Source organism: Protopterus annectens, chromosome 2.part0 (genome assembly GCF_019279795.1).
Source record: "Protopterus annectens isolate FY-2018-M chromosome 2.part0, PAN1.0, whole genome shotgun sequence".
Taxonomy (NCBI): domain Eukaryota; kingdom Metazoa; phylum Chordata; order Ceratodontiformes; family Protopteridae; genus Protopterus; species Protopterus annectens.
Genome location: NC_056728.1, coordinates 145,105,316 through 145,131,647, shown reverse-complemented (window position 1 = coordinate 145,131,647; position 26,332 = coordinate 145,105,316).

Below are 26,332 nucleotides of genomic sequence, written 5' to 3'. Positions count from 1 at the left end.
GCCCCAATGCGTTCTATACGTATGAAACCCAAAACAGCCCAATGGCTCTCAAAAGAAACTAAAAAACTAATCCTTAGCAGGAACAAAGCTTGGGCTAAATGGCGAACAACAAAAAACATAACTGATCACCTCACTTTTAGACAATGAAGAAATGTGACTAAAAAAGCCATTCTACAAGATAAAAAAAACTTTTATACACAGCTTCAACATTCATCCCTTAACCAACCACATAAATTTTGGTCCTCTATTAACATGCTATTATCCCTAGGCAAAGTTGCCACACCAAATCCACTAGGCTCTAACCCTGAATACCCACTACAAACAGCTAATGCGTTTAATACCTTCTTTACTTCAGCCATATTAAAGCTAGCCAAACAACAATGCCCTGATACCTCCAAACTACAAACCCTAAACTCCCCTCCCCCTCCATTTCAACTAAAACCTATACCAACCTCTTATATATTGTCCTTGCTTCAAAAACTAAAGCCCTCAACCCCCTCAGCTGACAAATTACCAGCAGAATACCTCCAAGTAGGTGCTAAAGCTGTAGCCTACCCCATCTCCATACTGATCAACAGAACCGTAAAAGAAAGTACTATTCCATCACTGTGGAAAATCTCTCATATTATCCCTCTATTCAAAGGAGTATTCCAACTTCTGCCCCATAGCGCTACTATCTCCTCTCGCAAAAATAATGGAGAAATGTATCCACAAACAATTACTTAATCACCTATAAAGCCACAATCTCCTAGCTAACTGTCAACATGGGTTTCGACCATTCCATAGTACTACCACAGCCCTACTATCCTTTATTGACTCTATTAACAAAAACCGAAACAATAACACCTCTTCCTCAGCATTCTTCGTAGACCTATCAAAAGCCTTTGATATGGTCAATCATGAACTTCTCCTCCATCGTTTAAAATCCCTCTCTCTAGACAGTCTTGCCTTAAGCTGGTTCGTATCCTATCTGGATAACCGTAAACAGGCAGTACTCTGGGATAACCATCTCTCTGATCTCCTCCCAACTTCTATAGGGGTCCCTCAGGGCTCTATCTTAGGTCCTCTACTATTCTCCATTTTTATAAATGACCTTCATCTAGCCACTCCTCAATCAACTTGCATTCAATATGCAGATGACACAACCATAATCTGCTCAGCCCCAACACAGACAGAGCTGCACACTCTCACACAAAATACCTTCACAACTATAGAGCAATGGTTCTCTAATCATTGTTTCCTCCTCAACCCCAAGAAAACCAAACTCCTGCTCTTTGCATCCACTCATATGTCCCCTTCTATTACCTTCACACTTACATCCAATGATGGTACCCTCATTTTGCCAGACCAAACCACTAAACTCTTGGGTATTACTATTGACAATCAACTAAAATTTGACACTCATATCAACTCTACAATAAAAGCTACCAACAGAAAACTTGGTTCTCTCTATAGAATCAAAACTTTCCTAACTCCCAAAGCTAAAACTACCATAGCTAGAACCCACTTAATCTCTACCCTACTATATGCTTCTCCCATTTACACTAACCTTTCTAAGTATAACCTCAACAAACTAGCTTCATCATACAACAACATTGCTAGATTTGCTACAGATTCTCCTTATAGGACTCATCATTGTCTTAATGTCAAAAAACTAGGCTGGCTAGAATTACCCTACCAAATACAATCTTACCAACTTGCTATTGCCCATAAAGCCCTTTATCACCCGGACAACACTCCTATGCTCGCCTCCCACCTACAACCCTATAGAAATCTGAAGAACCTACGCTCTTCTAACAAGATACTTATTCAAACTTCCCTATCAAATAACTCAGCAGGTGACTCCATACTCTCCAACTCAGTTGGCAAAATATGGAACCAACTACCTCAAGACCTCACTGCCATAACTTCACTCCCACTATTTAAAGCTAAACTAAAACTTTTCCTTTCCAATCACTGGCTATGCTCTTGTAACAACCCTGATTAATCTTTTTTCATTCTTGCCATCTACTTCTTTCTTCCCCTTACTTCTTTCTCTCAATTCCTGCTCACTACATTTTCCTCTTCATAAGTGTCCCTGTGACTCTTTCTTTAAATAGAAATATATCTATATTTTTTAAGCTCCTTTTAATGCTGAAATAGAGTATCCTAGCTGTTTATTTGAATAAGTGTTCCCTGCTAAGCCTCATATTGAGCTCTAATGCAATTATAACTTGCAGCAGGTTTATTGTATGTTTCTAAAGTATTGTATAATTTTGTATTTCTGCATTTGGTGTTCTTTTCAACTTGTTTTAGTAGAATGTAGAGGAGCTTTTCTCCCCGGGCCTCCACTGAAAATGGACATGTATCCAGTTGGACTAGCCCGGTAAACAAATGTAAAATAAATAAAAATAAAAAATAAAATCATTGACAAATTGTGACAGATTTTCTTCAGTTCCTACATTAGCAACACAGATTACATTATTATTATCATTAGATGCCCTTTGACATAATAAAGGGACAAAATGACCTGTTTTTCTCTTATAACTAACTTCTTGAATTAATTATTTGACTAACATATGGGAATATCCTCTTTTGGTGAACACATTCAAAAGGTTCTGGCATTACCTTTCAAATTCAATGTCCCTGGTGTTCACCCATGCGTCTCAAACTAGTTGCCTCTTAATGACGCCTCTTTTTGAGAATATGGGTAGGCACTATTAAAATATAATAACGTATTTGGATAAATGGACTCATAAAAAATTCTTGATGGATATCTGCTGTTAATACCATCCTTTTCCAATAAAATATCAAGGAATGGTATACTTTCGACACACATAGTATGTGTAAATGAAAGAAAATTAGTAGTCTTGTTAATATAATTGAGAAAAATAGAAATGGTTTCCCGGTGCACTTTTCACAGGATAAAGATATCATCAAGATATTGTAGGTACAACCTAAAATAAGAAGTAAAGGGGCTACTAAACACACATGGAAATTCTCATTGCAACATTACTGTATTAGTGAAGAGGGATCCACAGGGTGACCTCATGTCCAGCCCTTCCTTTTGTAAATAAATATTCCCTTCAAATAAAATAAAATAAAGCATTCCCTTCAAATAAAATAAAATTGTTCAAAAGAATGAACTATTTTCTCTTGTTGAATCCTTCTTCTAGCCAAATATTCAATAAACCAGACAACATCAGTCTGATGCAGAATGGCCATATAAAGGACACGAATATCAATAGTAATGCAAATGTCATTCTCATTATATTTCAGTCCTTTGCTTTTTGCTAAAAAGTGCCAATAGTCATGGCAGATATATTCTTCCTCTGTGATAGGGTGTTTCAAATTATTATCCAGGAATTGGGGACAGGCACTGATAATTGAACTCACATCATTTTCCCGATGAGCTAGGAACATATTCCTCTCAAACCAACTTATGCAGGCTGTGATTATTAGACTTAATTCAGGTCTTCTGAGTATTGCTAACAGGAGTCTTTCTGTAGGTGCTGAACTCCTGATGAAGGGCTTCAGCTACCCCAAAAGCTGGAGCAACTGCAAAATCTATTTTGGACCAATAAAATATATTACAGCAAGTCTGTCATCTAGTGTCTTTATGATTTCTGTTAGTGGACCAGTATGATATTTCTTATTTTTTCAGCTATCCATCAGTAATCAAAGACCTTTAGCTACAGTGGGGTGTATTACCAGGGAGCTAGCAGCATTCAGCAATGAATAAACAGCTCCTGTCCTGGAGTCATACAGTGCATTGGACTACAAAGCAAGATGCAGTTACATATTTCTATTTTAAATGACAGAAAGCTACCCCAACTGATAAAGTAAATGTTGTCGAGCACAGCAGGTGTCCATATTAGTGGCTTACTCTGAGCAGGTCACTTAACTAAACTTACTTGGTTTACAAATGAATAAACATATTGCCATTTATAATAATGTGGCCTAGTAACATATCAGAGCTTAAGTCTCAGTAAAATAAGTTTCTGCTCTTCCTACATTTCCTGTTCTAAGAAATAGTGTGCAAGTAGGTCGTATGGTCCAAAGAAAAAGTAAACAAAAATGGGTTCTCCTAGATATTTAAAGTTACTATTTCCTGAGGTCCTTTGGACATGATCAAGTACCATCATTCAATAATGCTAAATCTAAAATACTGTTCTTGGAAGGAAAAGGAATCAAGCCTGATCATTTAGAAGTAATTTTCAGCATACAAGACTGTCGGATACAAATGGGATGATACTAGCTGTTTAAATGATTCTCTACCTCAGCAAAGAAGTGTGCACAATCTAAAAGTCCTGTTTTCTAATCAGCTGTTTAAATGAGTGTAATGCATTAATATTTCACTTTTTAAAAAAAGTTGGTTCTTTTGCATTTCTCCAATGTTAAATCATTACATTACACATTATTCAAACTTCATGATTGTCCATGGATGAAATAAAAATAAAAATGCATGTCACTATTTTGTTATTTATTTTTAATAAGTAATTTGCATTATGACACTGCTTCTATAAGACTTACATATGGGTACTAATGTTTTCATACGCTATTTATGTATTACTTCCCTATACATTGTTAAGTGGGTTGACCCTACTGGCAATGTCTGTTTTCTGTGGGGATTCAGGGGAAAAGCTCCCTATATAATTGTAACCTCCAACATATCTGCCAAGAGAAAATAAACCAAAACTGAAAAAGACTAAAAAAAAAAAACATACTTGGCAAAAGGTTAGCCATAAGAACAAGCAACTGCAACCAAGTTTCCGTATTTTTATTAATAAAATTTAAGTGCATTTGTCCCCAAAGTATTTGGGACTTCATCTGAACTAAATAACATACATCATTCCTCCCTTTTAAATATTCAAGGGCAGACAAAACAACTGCTCTCAACTGATAAATTAATTAATCAATGAATATTAGAAAACTCATTGTGTTGTCTAAAAACTGCAGGCTTCAAAAACATGGAAAAACATTCAAGTTGTATTAATGCAAGATAAATATTGGGACATCTTAAAAACATACATAATTCAATATATGCTAGGAATATGCGCTACCTTTAAATAAGTCAGTATATTACTAAATCATCATTTTATCAGTGTTTTGACACTAAACACTGATCAGCATCAGTTAAATGAATGAAATATGGTGCCATGTTAATCAGAATAAAACCATACAAGCGCGAGGCATAAAAATACATATGGAAAATATAAAACTGAAAAAATTGAAAACACATTACTGCTTCATTGCCCATAACATTAATGCACTAAAAACAGCTATTGCATCATTAACCCAAGTTGTTCACTGACTTTCAGGTGTAGCTGCCACAGTAACTCTTTGTATTCAATGATATAACCCCAAGGATCATCCTAGGGTTCTGAGCCAGTTGCTCCAATACAAAGAAATAATTCTTTTTTCACTACATGTAATCTTATGTCTGTATAATGCATTTGTCTCATTTTTTTTTTGCCTAACATCATAAAGATGTTCATAAATTCTCCTACAAAGTGAACACTTAGTGTTACCAACATAGAAGGAGAAACAACAATCACACAAAACCAAATATACAACTCTAGTAGTGTTAAAATTAAAACTCTGTTTACAATAAAAAGTATAGTTTAAATTAGGTAACCTAATCACCTCACCTTCATAAATGTGAATACAACCACATTTTTGGGGGCCCTTTGTAAACCCTGCTTGGTATTTGAACCAAAAAAACAACCTTTTCCATTTTCTCTTTTAAATTAATACATATTTTACAAGTAAAATGAGGGGCTCCCCCACTAGTTCTCTTAGTTTAGGGTCACCCCCAATTACTTTCCAATTGCCTTTAACCAAAATCATAATAATATTACTTTCTTGTGAATACTGTAGCACCAAAATATTGCCAAAAGACACCTCATAATTATTGCTATTCACAGGGCCACTCACCTCTTGCAGGCCCATAGGTGCCTCATTTCCCAAAATAAGAAGTAATTTTGAACTCCTTCCCCTGTTAATTTCCTGATGGACCTCTTTAAGTAGACCATAAGGGTAGCCTCTTTCACAAAGCATGGATTTTAAAAACTCTGCCTCAACTTGTAAGTCCCCTTCATGAGAAACTATTCTGCCTAGCAGCACCATTTGGCCTATTACCAAACTGCTCTTCTGTTTGAATGGGTTGCAGCTTTCAAAATGCAGGTAGTTACTGGAAAATGTAGGCCTTCAGTATAGCTTGGATTAAAAGTTTCGCAAGATAAAATATTTCACCAGTAAGACATCCAAGTAATTAATACTCTCAACTGAAAAACTGTAGGTGAAAGACAAAAATGCGGTGTCATCACTCAGTCTATAAAATCTTTTAATTCAACATCATCTCCTTTCCAGATTACAAAAAGGTCATCCAAAAATGTAAAATAGGTAGCAAGGTTCTTAGCATGGTTGCAGGGGAACACATAACTCGCTCTCAGTACCACATTATGATATCTGCATACAACGGTGCACAAGCAGCACCCATGGCAACACTGCTGACTTGTTTAAAGTAGTCGCCCTTGAAAAACACATAATTGTTATTTAAAATAATTTCCATTAACTCAGATATCATGTTTATTTTATTTATTTATTTATTTTATTTTATTTTACATTTGTTTACTGGGTTGGTCCGACTGGACGTGGGTCCTTTTTCAGCAGAGGCCTGGGAAGAAAAGCTCCACATAAACAATTACATAGACAGTAATCAATGTTTAACATAGACAATATACAATAGACAATAAGCAATGTTTACAAAATAACAGAATAACACAACATTACAGTCTTGACTTGACATTGGTTCCTTGGGATATTTAGTACATTATACAGTAATCACCTGGTTTGCAACATTCACAGCAATAAAGCAATGACAAGTAACTACAGTAAATCTGTGATGACAAATACTCTAGGAAACAGATAGTTTAGCATAAGGCTTAACATTATAAGCTTACCTTACCACTGTCAAAATTGCTGTGTGCAATTATAAATTCATGGAACCAGTCAAGCCCCACAGCATGTGGGAGACGAGAAAACAAATCCTTAACATCTATGGTGACCAGAAGCCAGTTTTCTGATTTAATATAGCTTAAAAAATCCCATGAATCTTTTTAAATATACCAAAAAGGTGACTTCAAACCCTTAATATTCTGATCAACAAACACAGCGAAGAGGTGAGTCTTAGCTCTTGGCAGCTACAGTAGGCCAGAGTGGTGGATTAAAGCAAACCACCTATTGATTGTAAGGCAAAACATTGAATGGATTTGTTTGGCCAGCAGTGCGATATACCCTTTCCCCCACTGTAGTACAATCTCGGAGTTGGTATATTTAAGTAGGGGTGTGTGTTATTTTACTTTTTTGTAGTTAGTTTAGGTATACCTGCATGGCGCTGTTGTTTAGGGAAATCCATTCAATGTTTTGATTTCTGCTGACTAGGTGGTTCGCTCTTCTGGTAGTCCGCTCTTTCCATGTCGACATATTTGTATTTGCGGTTTCCGTCTTTCGTGATTTTGATACAGACCCCATATATCATGGTTGTTGGTGATCTCCTGCAACAAAGCCACCTCCTCCATAGTTAAATTGTAGTTCCGTTTAAATGGTTTCTCAGCGTACCAATTATAAATGTCATTGATGTACAAACTTTCAAACATACCAATAGTTGGATGGAGAGGGGAATTGATAACACTTTTCCTTACTAAACAAGAATCTTGAAATTGCTGGTTTCTATCCCCCTTCTTAGCAGAAAGTAATACTCCAAGATGTAGCTTTCTAACAAATAATTTGAAATCTAAAATTGTCTCTCAAATGTCCAACTTTGTGGTGGGTACAAATGTAAAACCTTTTTTGAATAAACTGAAGTAATTACTGTCAATGTCAAGGGTACTGTAAATAATATTTTAAAACCCTGTAAACTGTAAATAGTACCATCGTGTTGAATGGAATGCTCAATACCAAGACAGATGGGGTGAAAGAGTACCAAATGGGTCATAAACCACCTACCCCATCTCTTCCACCCCTTGCTTTTCTGTTTCTTTTTCCTGTAGGGGATCACCATCCCTGTATCTTGTTCTTGAGTAAACCCCTTCCTTCTCTGGGCTATTCTGTATGACCTCCTCACTGACAGGTGTGGGCTGTCTAAAAAAGCCCATCAACATATTATTTTCTCTACCTTCAGTTCCAACGTTGAGCCCCTCACCATGTCTAAAAAAATTAGGTCTGGGAGAGGCAGTATTATTTAAATACTCCCTATATAATCGATAAATCAAGAAGTCAATATAATGATTTACAGGTTTTATAAATTAATAAGCAGATAGTACAGGCAACTAAACAAAGCATTATATAAACAGATGAGAAGAAAAGAGAACAAGGAAAAAAAATAAAAATAAAAAAAATAATTGGTTATCAGTTCATCGCATATCATGCAAATAGTTGTTATCCTTTTATATGAAACCGAATGTTATTAAGGGCAAGGTATGTCTAAGCTTATGTCTTTAGACAGACCCCGGGATTCAATAACACCTACACTAAGTGTAGATCTTCTGAGTGAACAGACAACACAGGCATAACTCACAACTTCTTCCACCTAATTTTAGTTTTCTTACTGATATTTTTGCAGCTTTAAATATTGACATGGATTCATAAACATTACCACAAAGTGTAGACTACAGGTACACTTAGTGTAATCTTTCTGAGTGACTAGAAAGCACAGAAAATGTGATAAGAATGTTCTTGAATACATATTGTGTATACTTAGTGTACACTTAGTGTAGGCTTTATTGAATCTGGCCCATAGTGTTTGCATAAGAACTGGAGATTTTAGAAAGGTTATTTAAATGCAGAAGATTCACAACGAAGTATGTTTTTTAAAAGTGAAAGCAAAAAGAAATGATGAATATGTCCCTATTTTTTTTAAAAAAGGATTAGTTGTAAGAGAAAAAACAAGTTATTTATAATCCTGTTTGGAACGGAGCAATGACTGTAGAATTTACTACAGATATGGCTGAGATTAAAAACTGTATTTAGAAGAGTTGGAATGTGATCAGGAGTATAGCTCATATGGTTAATGTGATAGGTGGCATCCCCAGTTTTCTTAATAAAAAATCATCTAACTTAAAATATACGTTGAAAAAGGGGCATCACATATGAAAAGAGGCACAATCAAATGTGGATTTTGTCACTATGGTCATTATATAAATGAGGGCACATATGCATTACCTTCCATTTAGGACAGGTCAATAGTGGCCCAAACATATAACTGTCAGTAAATAGCAGGGACGCATTTGATCAAATGTGTATTGTGCGATGCATTTTATGTGGAATAACTGATAGGAAATTGAAAACTCATATTTAAGACCATTTGTATGCTATAAAAAATAAGAAAACTGAAAATATGTTTTATAGGTACTCAGTCTGATGCGAAAGTTTTAAGAAATGTATATTTTTAGTTGAATAAAGTGGCACTGGATGAATGAGGTAGAGTTGTGAAAACTAAGTTGGGACATTGGAATTATACTATCAATAAAAACTTAATTCTGTATTTTCTCCATATCAGAATAATCTTTTATCCACCAGAAGTGCTTTAACTTTAGTCCACAACAGCGACGTTGAACTGGGTCATTTTGAACGGTGTTTGTAATCATGTGCCTTAACTGATTTATATATATATATATATATATATATATATATATATATATATATATATATATATATATATATAAATTACAGTTATTTTAAAATGGTTAAATGTTAACACAAGCACTCCTGTTGGGTCATTATTGTGGTAGCATTTCATTTGGTAATTTTTTATTTATTCTATTTCCACATGGGCAAATAACTTTGTTTGTGCTAAATCAGTTTACTACTGTTAAGCCAGTGTCTGAAGCAGTTTAATCTTGATTGTAACATTCTCCTAAGAGAGATGTTTTAACTGCATTGCGCAATAAATTATAAACATCAGTGTGTTACGTTAATATAGTGGTGTTGCCTATATAATGGACCACATCATTAGTAAACTATGAGAACCAAACTGGTCTCACCTCATATCCCTAAGGAGTGAACAACATGAATAGTAGTGGTCCATGCATGGATCCTCACTAGTGAACAATAGTGGTCTCACTGTGGATCCTTAAGTAGTGAGCAATGTGAGCTGTAGTGGTTTCACGATAGATCACTGTAGAGTTCACAGTGTGACTAAGTCATGGTCCTAGCATGGATCCTTCGGTACGAAGCAATGTGAATAGTAGTGGTGCTACCATGGATCCCTAAATAGTGAATAATGTGAATTATAGAGATCCCATTATGGACTCCTAAGTAGTGAGCAATGTGAATTGTAGTGATCTCACAGTGGATCCCTAAGTAGTGAACAATGTGAATAGCAGAAGTCATACAGTGGATCCATAAGTAGTGAACAATGTGAATAGTAGAAGTCACACAGTGGATCCATAAGTAGTGAACAATGTGAATAGCAGTGGATCCCTAATGTCCATGAGCTGTAACACACTGTGAGGAGAAGCACTTTGATTGTCTTGCAATGGAGCCAACTCTGGACCAGTGCAATGGCATATCCTTGAATACAGGGCCTGTCAGGTATTTTATCAGTAGCACATAGTTATCTGTATCAAAGACTTTTCAGAAATCCAGATACAAAGCTGCCACTTCAGATAGACAGACAGATAGATAGATAGATAAATAGATAGACAGACAGACAGACAGATATACAGGGACAGATAGATAGATAGATAGATAGATAGATAGATAGATAGATAGATAGAGAGATAGATAGACACAGTCAGATAGATAGACAGACAGACAGACAAATAGACAGATAGATAGATAGATAGATAGATAGATAGATAGTTAGATAGATAGATAGATAGATAGATAGATAGATAGATAGATAGATAGATAGATAGATAGACAGATAGATGTATTCACTCCTCAAGCTTTGTTAAGCTTTTTATGAATCTTGACAATCCTTTATATGCTGTACAACATGCTAATGTATCATAGTCTTCAGTACTTCTTCCAGTGGTGGTAGTATTCATCTAGGACAGGAATTCTCCGTTTTTTTCAGGAGTCACACTGTCTCTTAAACTATTCTTTATTAGAAATCATAACAGATATGTAATTAAAGGGACATAATTTGCTTAAAGAAAGTTGGCTGTAGCTTATTGACTGGCATTGTTCTATGGGTTCCCCATTAAAATATCAGCATTTTGCAATGACGTGTGCTGAAACCGTGAAAACTTAAGACTGAAAATGCAGGAAAAGAGCAAATATCGAATGTCACTCTTTTCCTTTGCACATGTTCTTTTGCATGGCAGCAAGTCCCCCAGACACCTCAAAACTTCTATATACCAATTTGTGACCACCGTACCTCACAGAAAAGTGAACATTCCAAGAAATGTCAGTCTCAGACTTGGTATATGTAAGTCTGGATTTTCGGCTATTCTGTCTACTCATCTCAAGTCCCAGCATTCTGAGTACAAACCATTCAAATGGTTACCTCTTCCATGGCCTTTCACTTGGCTCCCTATTGAAATGTCAGCACTTGAAATGCTGACGGCCGACAAGACAGGAAAAAGAGACACAAAATCAAGGAGGCGAATGAATCTCAGAAGATTGCTCTTCTCCTTTAAACTTCTTTTTTTGCAAGGGGGGCAAGACCCCTGCACCCCCCCCCCCACACACACACACACACCACCCAAACATATATACCAGCTCTGAGATCACCATACTTCAGAGGAAAGAGAATATTCCAGGAAATTGCCATCTTGAACTTAGTATATGTAAATCCATTGATGCTGAATATATTCCCTGTATAAGCTTTTCATCAATAGTGGGAAAGCACAACTTCAACACCTTGGTCATTTTATATGTTTTCTTAAACTGAATTGTTTATCATCCTTGCCTTGCTTAATAGCCATCAAGACACAAATAGAGGTTTGTATATTGCTTACCTCAGCACCTTAGTTTTTGTACGCTGTTCTGGTAGCATATCACTCTGCAGAAATTCATCCACAGTAATGCTTTTGTGTTAATGTGAATATCTCTGGAAGGAGTGTATGTTTCTAGTGTACATTGCAGTACATTTGCTATGAGTTCTGCAGCCACATTAGCTATTTATAGCTTGAATGGTACAGCACAGTCTAGTGCAGTTAGCTCTTTAGCTGTAACATGCAATAATAGATTCTTCTTGATGGTGGTTTTGAATGAAGAACGAGCCTTTTTTCAGCAGATGAAGCTTGGCAAGCAAAGGAGTAGGAAGGATATGGAGAATGGTGCATCTGCCGCAGCACAAGGTGTTATGGGACATTCATCAGCACTTTTGAACATACCTCTCAACCTCTTAGCACAAGAAGTTCATACAAAACCAAAATTAATCAAGGGGACAAATTTTAACTATTGCACTTATAAAGTTGCTAGAATAAAATGCTTTGTACTAGCACACATTTTCAAACAGGTATGAAGTCTGAAACTCAAATGACTATCATTATTTAGTGATTTCAATCCTCAAAGATTTTCCTGAAATCCACAAATTTATGAGTAACAGACAAAAACTCTGCAGCAAACATCTGGACGTTCTGCGAAAATCTGGACAATTGAGAGGTATGCTTGGGAAGAAGTGACGATTGATTGCTTCCAGAAAGCACTGCCAGTAATTATTGAAATGACAGTCAGCATTTATTAGGAACTGTAGCAGGGAACTATTATGTATTTATATAACAACTCCTTCCTACAGTTTAGGAACTATTATGTTATCTATACAATAGTGCTTTGCTGAAGAGTGTTTTTTTTAATCCTCAGCTATGAAGAGACTTTTTTCGAGTTATCAGTCTGGATGCTGTGGCAGTAAATGTGAGCATTTCCCAGTGTGCCTACTGACCATGATGCAGCTAGGTGTTTACTAATGTACTAAATACTGTAAAATGGTGTGGTGACTTTGTTAGTATCTAGTCCAGTGTATTCAGTACCTGTCCTTGTATCCACATGTGGGATCATTGATTAGTTGGTGGAAGCCTGTAGTTATACAGCTGTCGATGTTTTTGTTCACCTGTTGTATATTTGAAAGAATAATTAAAATCTCCAAGCAATACATATTCACTCTGGAATTTTTTGAGCCAATATGGAGTAGCAGCTCTACTATATTCTTTTTCAAATGAAGACAGCGCAGAGGTTCTGCTATGTCATCTTTTTCATGATGATGAATCTAACATTAAGAGTATTCTGGCATGATGGCACCTCTCTTCCAGCAATGCTAGGTGGTTTGGTTTCATCCATTTCTGAAGTATACAAATATTTAAGCCATGATGGTAATTCCACCTGCTATTACCTAGGCAGTGTTTTCAATATATGGAGAACTTGACAATAATCATTTCCTAGTTTCCAATATATGGCTTCAACCATATTTATCCTGCTAAGATATGTAGAGTTAAGGTGAAAAAAAACAGACCTGAAATTCAGCTGCTTTAATAAATAAGCCTCTCCTATTTAAGCGCAGAAGCTGTGCTCACTCTTACTGCTTGAAGGTCAGGGCCACTTTATGTATCACTTCAGTGAAGTACTTTTCAGGATTCTGTGTGAGAATTTATTCAGATTAATGGCTTTGATGCCTGCATGTGATGGATGGATTGCCCCAGTGAAAATTTTTGTCTGTAAATATGGAATGTTATCATGGAAAGGATGCTTTTGTAGAAAGAGCTGGATACAATCAGATGATAGCTGTAGTGTTTATGAACATTGTAATGTTTATTGTAGTTCTTAAGCAAATCCACACCTTTATCCAGACAATCAAGTATGGTTTCAGGCAGAACTGGAATTATAACTTTGCTTTCCATTATTTTAAGAATCTGAGAACAGTTAATGTCAGACAAAGCACTCCCTCCAAAGAAACATTTAGAGCACTCCCTCCAAAGAAACATTTAGAGATTACATGCATTACACAAAATCAAACAAGTTTACAGAAAAATAATGAAAGGTTTAGTAATTATTTGCTAGGCTCAGCAAATATGTCAGAAGGCCCTTTCTTAATGGAAAAATGCAGTTGTTTTACTGTTCATCTAAATAATTACAGATAACAAACTGGCTTTGTATAAAATCATGTGCCAAGATTCAGACATGGTATTTAAATGATTGCGCTGAGAAAACACTCTGTTGACTCAGCATAAATGCTTTCAAGAGGAAACAAGAACAAAATGTTCACAACTACATCTCCAAATACAGATAGAAATTAAATAATCATAAAGCCAGTAAATGCCACATTTCTGTCTTATGTCCACAGAGTGCACATACTTCAGAAAAGTAGATGTAATTTCAAAACTGGCATGTGTTACTACCTTTGTCCCAATATAAGGCTGACTGTCTTTGTTTGTACTGAATATTTCACTCTAGAATTAATACGAATAACCATATTGAGATTTATTAAGTATGCATTATACTAATTTGCATGTTTAACAAAGTATTATACCATGATCCCCATTAATATTCCAAAACGTGCATGCTGATTGGTCAGCGTGCATATTGTAAATCGACTTATACTGATGGAAAAAGGTCCGGTCGCCCGGACTTTTTCCATTAGTATGTCTTTTTTTAAAACACTGTCTCGCTATGTTAAAGGAGTTTAACATAGCGAGCCAGCTTTTAAAAAAGCAACAGACGTCTCCGTTGCTTTTTTAAGGCTGCCTCACTATGTTAAACTCCTTTAACATAGTGAGACAGTGTGTAAAAAGCAACGGAGATCTTACTTTCTCCGTTGCTTTTTTTTTTAAACCTGTCTCGCTATGTTAAATGGGTTTAAAATAAGCAACGGAGATCTCCGTTGCTTATTTTAAAGCTGTCTCGCTATGTTAAACCCATTTAACATAGCGAAACAGTTTGTAAAAAGCAACAGAGACCTTGCTTTCTCCATTGCTTTTGCCCACAGCTCTGATGTACTGCGTAGGCATACGCATGTGCAGTACATCAGAACTGCCGCAGAATACCAGACAGCTGCCGAAGGGCAGCAAGGAGGCATTATACAATGCCATTATTTAAGAAAAGTAATTATTTTTTTCTTAAATAATGTCATTGTATAATAGCAATAACCCACGCCCTCGTGACCAAACCACGCCAACCGTGGGTAAATCCAGCATTACCCACACCCAGGCGTGGGTTATTGCTATAATATTACATTCTTCGCAATCAATATGAACAACATGATTTTTACCTGAAAGATAAAGTTAAAATATTTCAAAAAATGTCTATTTGATATATATATATATATATATATATATATATATATATATATATATATATATATATATATATACCTATAGTCTAGGTGGCTCCTCAAAACATTTTATGGCATGTTGTGAATCACTGTTAAGTCAGGAATGGTGCCTTATGGTGTCTTACCAAAACTAAGAGTCATGCAGCTACTGCATTCTGGCATAAATTATTTCCAAAAATAATAGTTCTATTATTGTTTTCCTAAAAATGTACAAATGTGCATATTTAACACATGAAATTGTATTCTGTCAAATAGAGTGGTTCATAAAAGCAGTCATCTTCAAAATAACATAGAGGATTATGATCAGGTCTTGAATCATAACCTGCTTATTTTATGTTCTTGACATGGATGCCAAGACATTTACTCAAGAGGCGAATCTTGGCATCCATGTTGAGAACACATAAAGTGTTATGACTGATAAGATGATCATAATTCTTTTTTAGTGCATGAGCTTTATCTTCTCCATGTGCTACTAGTTACAATGAAAAAAAAATCACAAAATGTTTTGCAGGCTTTGAAAACAGGAAAAGACTTAGTGAGCACCGTCAGAAAAGGAAAGTAATGCACTCTGTTACATTTACACTCACCTTTCATGCCTCTCTACTGTCTAGATTTTTATTATTGCTTCATAGTTTTGGTCCGTTCCTCATAAAATCTGTGCTTTTTTTGAACAAACCACTGAGGACTAAAGTCACTAGACAACATGCAATTGAGTTTCAGAGTATGTACCCTTCAGATTATACAGGTGAACATATCCTGTTATTTTACCAATTTTCTAAGTTTTTTACAGGACGTTAGGGACACATTGAGGGTACGGACAGCAGGCAGAAACAAATCTTTTCTCTGCTGTTATATGATTGTCAGTACAAGCAGATTTTACTGCCGAGTGCTAGACCCGACCTTATCAACATAAGCAGAGGGTGCTTAGCAATTGTTAAGGTCGGGTCATGCACCACTCTGGGACTTAACTGGTGTGTCTTTTTCTGTATATTGAGGGTAATCACCATACTCCATGCACAACAAAAGTATTAAATATATATGGTAATATACTTCCATATTAACAAGTTAATGGATAAAAACTGTAGTATACAGAAGCCAAAACTGCCTTCCTGTGTCACCTTTATGATATACACATTTGCAACATATTCCTTAAGGAGTAAGGGGAATCCTTATGCATTCCCAGCAACATCCCAGTGCTTGACCTCGCATCCTATATTCTCCACAGTGAAAGTAGGATGTTGAATCCACTCCTCTGGTTGTCGGTTGAAACTCTGTGAGTGGTAAGACCATGGTTTGGGTTTACATAGAAAGGAAGAAAAATCCTAACAGTCCTACCCAGCCTAAAAAGCAGCAGGTCTAGGCTATGGATTATAAGTCAAATTTCTTCAACATTTAGGGAAATATCTTCACCTATATTATTGATGAAATTGTCAATATGGCATATATGTTCTCTTAACTTGGTGTTTGCTGTTCTCCACAGCTGGATAAATATTAATTTCTGCAGACTAATGATTGCTTACATTGATGTGTTTTAAGTACAGAATACTTCTGACAAAAGTCTATAGAGAATGACTGGTATAAACAGTTATTTTAGCAATAATCTACATTTGGGCATGGAAGGGTAAGCAGGCATCCATGAGTATTCGTGTTAGACCATGAGGGTTAATGCTCAGTGAAATAAAAAACAGTAATTTAAACCAAATTTTAAACAGAAGAGATAAAATGGAGACATACAGCTTGCCAGCAGAAGTTCTGACTGGTGTTTACATGTTATTACCATCAGTGTTGTTTATGCTCTGTAAAGCATTTATGTATTTAGTATTTGACTATTAGCATTTGTCAGTGTAGCAATTGCCCCATGTACACTGACAACCCACTATTCCTAAACCGCTCAAGCTCAGTTTCTGAGAGATGCATATACACTAAGAATTTGGAATCTCTCACGCACAGAACAGTAACACTGAAAAGGTTGTCAGCCCACATACTACTCCTCTTGCACAAACCATCATATGTGGAGGTACTCACCAGAAATTTATCCAAACACCAGAGACCTATGAAACACAAACATGGTGCATCTAATACAGTACCTACGATACTCAATATACATAAAACCACATACACAAGTGTCTCACCAAACAAGCCCCTAAGGCAAAGCACATCATTAAACCAAATTTTTTAGTCATAGGTGACTCCATAGTGAGACACACAGATGTCCCACTCACCAGGCTGGACAAGGAGAAGGTTACAGTCAGCTGTCTATTGGGTACCAGGATCCGCCAGATCACACACACACTCTCCAAGTCTCTCCATAACAAGTACTGTTATGACTCCGTCATAGTTTATACTGGTGTGAATGACTTGAGATGTACCTCACTGGACTATAGAAGAGAGACATGAGTGAGCTCTCTGAATATGTGTCGCAGGCAGGTATGTCCCTAGACTTAAGCAGCATACTACCTTCACCTAAGATACCACAATATAAACAAAAAATGATTGACTTCAACAACTGGCTTAATTTCTGGGGTCATTCTAAAGGGATCCAGTACCTGTCAGCCTGGGATGACATGGTAGATAGACCACACTGCTTTGCCAGAGATGGTCTTCATCTGTCACCTCTGGGATTTCGGTTACTGGCTAAGGCTTTTGCCTCCCCCATAGTGCCTTTTTTAGGTAATGTCGCAACAACAAAATTCCCAACATAAAAATATCTTCAAAAAGCAACCTCAAGGTTATGCTGCTAAACGCTAAGAGTCTAAACCTAAAACAGATCTCACTGAAAGCAGCCCTCACCTTAGAAGATGCTGACGTCTGTGCTGTAACAGAGATTTTGTTTAAGGCCAGGGAAAGCACCCCAGCCATACAGTGTTATAATGCCTTCCACAAATTCAGACCACAAACTAAAAGTGTGAGAACTAAAGGAGGTGGAGTAGCAATATTCATCAAAGATAAATACACCTCTAGATTGGTTAAACAAAATGATTCCCTTGAACTAATCCAGGTTCAACTGACTGTAGGTAAGACCCCTCACCAAGTTATTTCCAGTTATAGGACTCCCTCCATGAACCAGGATACCCACACTGCTTACTTGGATCTACCTGAATCACTCAAGAGACAACATAACACCCTGGTTTTAGGTGACTTTAACTACCCATCCATAGATTGGGTAACTTATTCTTGTACTAACACATTTGCCCAAAGGTTCTTGGACTTCATCAACTCCATTGCCTTGGATCAGTTGGTTGACACCCCCACAAGGGGTCCAAACATTCTGGATCTGATGGTCATTAACATGGGTGATCGTTGAACCACCCCATGTGTGCAGCCCTCCCTAGTGAGGTCTGATCATAAATCAGTCTCATTAGAAGTAACAATAACATATGACTCCCCCATTAGTAGCAATTAGACTAAAATAAACCTCTCCAAATCCAATTAAAACCTAATACGTGATGACATTAATAGCTTCATAGCCCCTGCCCTCACTGATGACATGGATGCCTATACTGGGATTTACACTAATGCTTGTATAAGCATCTATACAAATGTTTTGACTCAGCCATACCTGATAGGACCAGAAAAAAACAAGATCCTTAAGAAAGAGCAAGCCTGCCTGGTGGACATCCACCATTAACAGGTTATACTGGAAAGAAATTGCTGTCCAAGAGCTGGAAGGAACAGTCTCTGAATTGGAAGCATTCCCTCCTTGGCTTAAACAAGCAAATAAGACAACTCATAAGGCATTCTAAAGCTAACTATGAATCCAGATTTGCCTCCTTCACTAAGGATAACCATAAGGCCTTCTTTAGTTACATCAGAAACTTAAAGGAAAAACCTAGATCTGCATAGAACTGATTGTTAATGGCACCAAATATATGGAACACATAGAAATGGACAACCTGCTAGCTGACAGGTTTAGTGAAAATGTCTCCCCCTTGTACCTGCCACATATCCCCCAAAGTATCCTTACGACCTGCCCTCCACCTAGTATCTTCAAGGAGCAGGTGTAAACGCTCTCTTCAAAGCCAAAAATACAGTGCTCTATGGGACCTGATAATATCCCAGGCTGCATTCTAAATGGATTAAAGCAGGAACTAGCTGCACCACTGGGTACTCATTTTAACCACAGTCTAAGCACTGGTTTTGTACCTGCTGAATGGAAAACAGCAACCATCATTCCGTTACATAAAAGAGCCGCCTCCACAGACCCTGGGAACTGTAGATCCCTAAGCCTGACCAGCTTAATCTGCAAGGATATGGAAAGAATAATCATGGACCTTATCAACAAAGATATAGCAGATCTCCAAATGCTCAACCCAACCCAGTTTGGCTTCATTAAAGGGAGATCCTCCCTCTTGAACTTTGTGGACTTCTTTGAGACAGTCACAAAAGCCTTGGATGAAGGCAAATCCATGCATATGGCCTACCTGGATCGGGCCAAGGCCTTTGACACTACTTCCCATTTAGGCATCAATGATAAACTCACCCAGCTGGAGATTAGGGGTCCAAATGGAGAGATGAAAAGTCAGCAAGCAAAGGAGAGTAGTAGTGCTGAAATTGAATTCATCCTCAAGTCTTGGTGAATACCTTCATGAGGTGGACCCTGTTTTTTACAAGGTCTCACCAAGGCAACACTGATATATAGACTGTATTTATATAGCATATATTATGGACAGAAATAGGTCAAAAACTAAAAAAGATAGCTGGGTGCACAAGACCCAGGATAAAAAAGTGTGCAATCTTAGTAGGCACACTGGTACTAGGACTGGAAAAAATGACAGTGTAGAATCCTCAAAATATGGAAACATTCTCACAATGGGGCCAGGCCAGGCCCAGGGAAAGGATGGCTCCAATGGTGTAGAAGGAAGTAGCAGTCCACAAAAATCATAAAAAACTGATAGGCCAAAGAAGAGCCATAAAGACGACAGAGTGGACTATTGAGGATAACAAAGAAATTATGTATTGTTACTATTATGCAAAAAAGCCCAGAATTTCCAGACACAAGATATACAAAAAGATCAAGATAAAAAGTACAGGAAAGAAAAATAATTTCACAGGAAAAACTGTCAGAAGCTTCAAATGAAAATTTATGTTCATTAATACAACAGATTTTTGAAAAACAGTATATAAATCAAGACACTTTGATCTGTTTGGAAAAAGAAGCATCTGAGGAAGTATGAAAATGTAAACGACAAAACCTAGACATTTTTGAAAAGTATAAAAAGAAATAATGACATGGGAAAGAAAGAAAGATTTGGTATTGTGAAATATTTAAGCAAAGGAGAAAGACAAATTAATCAATATAAAAAAGGCAGCCCCAATGATATTCAAAGAGAAATACAGCCAAAGGCATCCAGATATGGAAAATTTCACAATAAAAAAATAATATCACAAAGATGGAATGTAGAAAAGAAGATTAGTATAATAGAAGTTAAAAAAATAGAAGTTGAAGTTATGGAGTCCCTGCGAAGTGAAGGATTTGGTGTAGAAGGTCTAACACAGATTATATTATAGCATGATGGAGTGAGTCCCCAAAGTAAGGAGAACCAGGAAGATCAGGAGACATTTGAAGAAGAAATATAGACATGGGAAAGAAAAAGAGATTTAAAATGGTGTAATATTTATGCAAAGGAGAAAGCAAAATTAACCAATACAAAAAGAGCAGCGCCAAAGATATTTGAAGAGAAATACAGGCAAAGGAATCCAGATATGGGAAACTTTACAATACAAAAAAAAATAAGAATTCAAAGAGGAAAAGTAGAAAAGAAGATCAGTAATGGAGAAGTTAAATAATAGAAATTGAGGTTATGGAGCACTTGCATAGTGAAGAATTCAGTGTAGAAAATCTAATGCAGAAAGCACCACAACAGGATAGAGCAATGGATATACAAATTAAGGGGAAACCAGTGGAACAGGAAGCAGTTGGTCAGTGCCATATCAAGATATTTTGGAGCCTTCCTCAGGAAACCAGTATAAACCACCGATCGACTACATTACAGTAACCATGAAACAGTGGCAGACCACTTTGCAATTAAGCCATGATAAAGGACAAATTATTATCCCAGGGATAAAAATTAAAAGGGGGATATTCCAGGGTGACTCTCTGTCACTGTTGCTATTCTGTCTTGCCCTTAACCCATTAAGCTGTCTAGTTAACAGCTTAGGCCATGGCTATAATTTGGCTCCTAGAACACAACAAAGTCTAAAGACATCTTATCTACTCTTGTTGATTTAAAACTGTATGGCTCATCACATGAGGAACTGAAAGCACAACTGCAGGTTGTCAAAACTTTTTCAGATGATATAAGAATGCCATTTGGTCTTGATAAATGTACTGCAGCACCAGGAAAACATCAGTTTGGGACAAGAATGTGATATAAAAGAATTTGAGCAAGAGGGAATCTATAAATATTTGAGAATTGATGAAGGATCAGCAATAAAACATGAATAAATTAGAATAAAACTTACTAAGGAATACTTTAGAAGACTTAAATTAATCCTGAAAACAGCGTTGACATCTAGGAAAAAAATCCAAGCTGTAAACCAATTAGCTCTTCCTGCAGTATCCAAAGGCCTCTGCACAAAATTAATACAAGTCCAAAACCATAAAAGACCACTGCATAGATAAAAATTTCTTAATATATTTTGAATTTTATGGATGTATTTATATGTGCATATATGCATTTATATGTGTATTTTTAAAATAAATTTTAAAACATTTTTGCATTTTAAATGAAGTATTAGGTAAGAGGAATGTGTACCTTTAAGTATTTATTAAGATATCAGGTGACCATGATTCTAGAGTATAAGAAGGGTGTTTAGACTGAATATGATATACACCTGAGGAAGCATCTATGTGAAAGCGCTTGTGTTTGTCTTCGATTGAATAAAATGTCTGAAGTTTTTTGGAAGAACCTGGAGCCTGGCCTGTGCTTATTTTATAATTAGCTCTTCCTGTTCTAACTTACAGTTTTGGAGTGATTGACTGACTCCAAAACATGTTGGATAAATTAGATAGGAAAACAAGAAGGATGCTTCATGCTCACCAAATGATCTATAAAAACCAGTGTATATCAAGATTATATATTCCCCATTCCGAAGGAGGGCTAGGCCTCCTTAAAATTGATTACATATATAGATCTGCAATTGTGGGATTTCACACATATCTGCTGACCTCACAAGACCCAAATGTAATGAAAGTTTTGAAACATGAGGAAAATAAATCTAAAATGACTTCTCTGCTTAATCTAGCAGAAACATATTAGCGTCAAGTAGGAATGGAAATCAAACCAGAAGTAGATAAAAATCATGCAGCAACTGAATGTGCCAAAAAACAAAAGAAAGAATATAAGGTGAAGGACCAGATAAGAAGGCAAGAAATGTGGAAAGAGCATAAATATAGTTACAAGTATAGAAAACTTCTGGAAGAACCTCATGTTGAATAGGAATGAATGCATGTGGGAGAAACAGGCAAGTGTAGGTTTTGTAAAACCGAATTGTAAACAGTTGCACACCTCACTGCTGGTTGCGACACACTAATGGCAGAAGGACCGTATACTGAAAGGCATAATAATGTGGCGAGACTGTAGCACTGGGCATTATGCAAACATTATGGTATTGAAGTGGCTGGAAAACACTGGAAAGATGAGCCACAAAGCATCACTGAAAATGATGACGTCTACATCACATGGGCATACATTACCAACAGTTCAAGAGATAGATGCTAGAAAACCAGATATTATAGTATAGGAAAAGAAGACAAAAGTAACATTGATCATTGAAATCACCACTCCCAGTGACTACAGTGTCCTGCATACAGAGAGACAGAAAGTCATAAAATATAAGTATTTGCAGGCAGAAAGAAGAGCAATGTGGAAGAAAGATACTCAGATAGTTCCAATAGTAAGCAGCAAAACTGTAAGGATACACCACGAGAAAGATTCCTAAAATCTTCTTTATTCAAACAAATAACAGAATGGATAAGCGCTTTCACATGCTATGCGCATGCTTCATCAGATCAATTAAACTAGATGTCCACAATCTTTTTATAGTTTATATTCACCAATCGAATCTCATGTTCTAAACATTAATTGAATGATTATTTCATCAATTAACACAAAACTCTTGCACCTGATTTTGACAGAATGTGTCTTAAAGCAGCATACGTTGTTACTATCTATTATACAAAGCAATATTCATGTCAAGCGCTCGCTTTTTATAAATATTTTAAAAATTATTTTAAAATTTATATTACTAAATTATTACTTTAATAACATTACAAGTCTGATTAATATAAAACATTCAAACTATCATCAAAAACCTATCTAAAACCAAAATAAAAACAGACTGAAAACTTGTGCATAATAACCTGTATAAATATAACATTGTTTCATCATAAGTCATGTCATCCATTTGTTTTAATTAGACTGTCCTTATAATAACGGCTATAGTCAAGGGAAGTGACTTCATTTCATCTAATATTGACGCTCTATCTAAAAATATTCCATGACTGTCACTTTACCTTTTTGAAGACATTAAACATCAAATGTGACAAGATCTTATATTAAAAAATTCCTTTCTTGCACGTTAGTGTATTTTATAAGCGATCAACATCATCTTCACTAAAATAAACAAACGAACATGAATTCATTGTCCCTATCTATTATACTACGCCGCCTGCTATTACAGTCGCCACATAATGCGATCTAGATATATATCGCTGAAATGATATTTTATGTATGTATAAAAGGATATATCAATATCAACATATATATAAAAATATTATACATTATCCTTATAAAATTACTGTAACAACATATAAAATTTTTCTAGCGTATAGTATAATCCATATCATTTCACATTTATTCCATGAATGAGTATAAAAAATTTTTAATAAATTTTGATGAATATATTTTAAAAATGAATTTTGGACCATATAAATTTTAAAAAATATATATATACATATAAATTCATGATGCATATATCAATATCTACAATAATGTAGCTGCCTTATTACCAAAGGCCCATATTGTGTCCTATTATCAATTCTTTCTGTCTTTCAAGGACAATATATGCATATTAATGTATATATTCATCTTTTAATATGTAATCCATATACAAGATACATGAAAAGATATATATATCTAGCTATAACCATATACTCAAAAATCTTTACATATGATCTTTATAACTTATGTAGACTCATGAACATGAAAACTAATGAAAGAACGAGAGGAAAGAGAAAGGCGGAAAAAGAAGGGGGGGGCAGGAGGGGTCGGGTTGAGACAAACAAAATCTTGTACTATAATTCATGTGAGTCAAAGATGATAATGTATTCACTGAATTAAAAGTAAAAAACTTTTGCTTATTAGTTTCGTCTAATAAATTATGAAACAAAACAAAAGAATGAGCGATGTCATACTTTTCATAGTCACATCATTCTTATTTACTTAAAAAACAAAATCTATTATTTTAATTTGTAATTCCAACTATTTTCTCTTTTCAAGTATAGGTTTTAGGGATACATAATTATTTAACCCTGGTATGGGCACCTGTTCTAAAAATCCAGTTTAATTCTGTTTCTAAAAGACGATTGACATTATCACCTAATCTGTCACTAACATCCACTATTTGAAGTACTCTGAATTTAAATTCATGTGTAGAATTACAGATAATGTGCTTCGCTAAAGCATTCAACTCAATTCTCTTGCGTATATCATATGTATGGTTATAAATACGCTCTTTTAGTTTTCTTTTAGTCTGTCCAATATAGAATGCTTCACAGGAGGTGCAATTTGCCATATATATTAAATTGCTGCTATTGCAGTCAGCATGTCTTCTTGGTTTAAACTCAAAAAAACCTCGAGGGTGTCTGTAATCTTGTATATGATTTATATGTTTGCACATGTTACATTTCTTACAGGGAAAAGTCCCTGGTATATCTTTATTCTTGTCCATTTTGATGTCTAAATTTCTTGAAAAAATCTCTTTTAAGTTGTCACATGTTTTAAATATAAAGGTTGGTTTATTCCCAACCACTTGTTTAATGTCTTCTACTGTGGTCAAAATATTCCAATTATTCATGACAATATTTCTAATATGCTCATTATCATTGGTATATTTCATTAAATAAACTACTTTATATTTATTTCTGCATTCATCAGTATATTCTCTTGTGTAGCTTCTTCTTTTATTGACCTTTACTATCTGTTCTATTTTCCTTTGTGTTTGGTCTGTTTTACTTTGATTTAATATTGGAAGTATAATGTCATCTCTTACTTCATTAATCCACCTGGGTTCATAACCTCTTTGTAAAAATATTTGAGTCATATTGCTAGCTTCTTCTTCTAGTACACATGGGTCTTTACATAATTTTGTCAACCTCATAAATTGTCCTTTCATTATTCCTACAAAGGTATGCCTGGGATGCATGCTGCTTTGTTCTAACATGTTGTTTTTCCAACATTTTTTTCTAAAAATTTTGGATGTTAACTTTCCTTCTTTATTGAGGTACAGATTCACATCTAAATAATTAATATTATCTCTAGAGTATTCATATGTGAATCTCAGAAAATCTGTTGTTGATTCTAGAAAATCTATAAATAGTTTTAATTCTTCAACAGTCCCCTTCCAGAACAATACTACATCGTCAACAAATCTTCTGTAGAAAATGATCTTTTCCATCCATTCATTCTCAAATAAACATGTTTTTTCCCAGAAATGTAGGACCAAATTCGCATAAGAATTAGCACATGGGGTGCCCATCGCGACACCCCATGTTTGTAGATAGTATTGATTGTTAAAAATAAAGACATTATTATACAGAACCAGATCAAGTAGTTGTGCTACAAGCATTTGTCTATCTTTGGAAAATACATTATCTTCCATCATGATTTCACGGATAGCTTGCAGTCCATAGTCGTTCGGTATACAAGTGAACAGATTACATATATCTAGTGTTACCAAATACATTTCATCCTTTATCATTTTATTCATTGGTATCAAGTCTATATCTGATAACAAATTCTGTGTGTCTCTGAGTATAGTAGGTACTTTATCAACTATAGGTCTAAGCATTTTCTC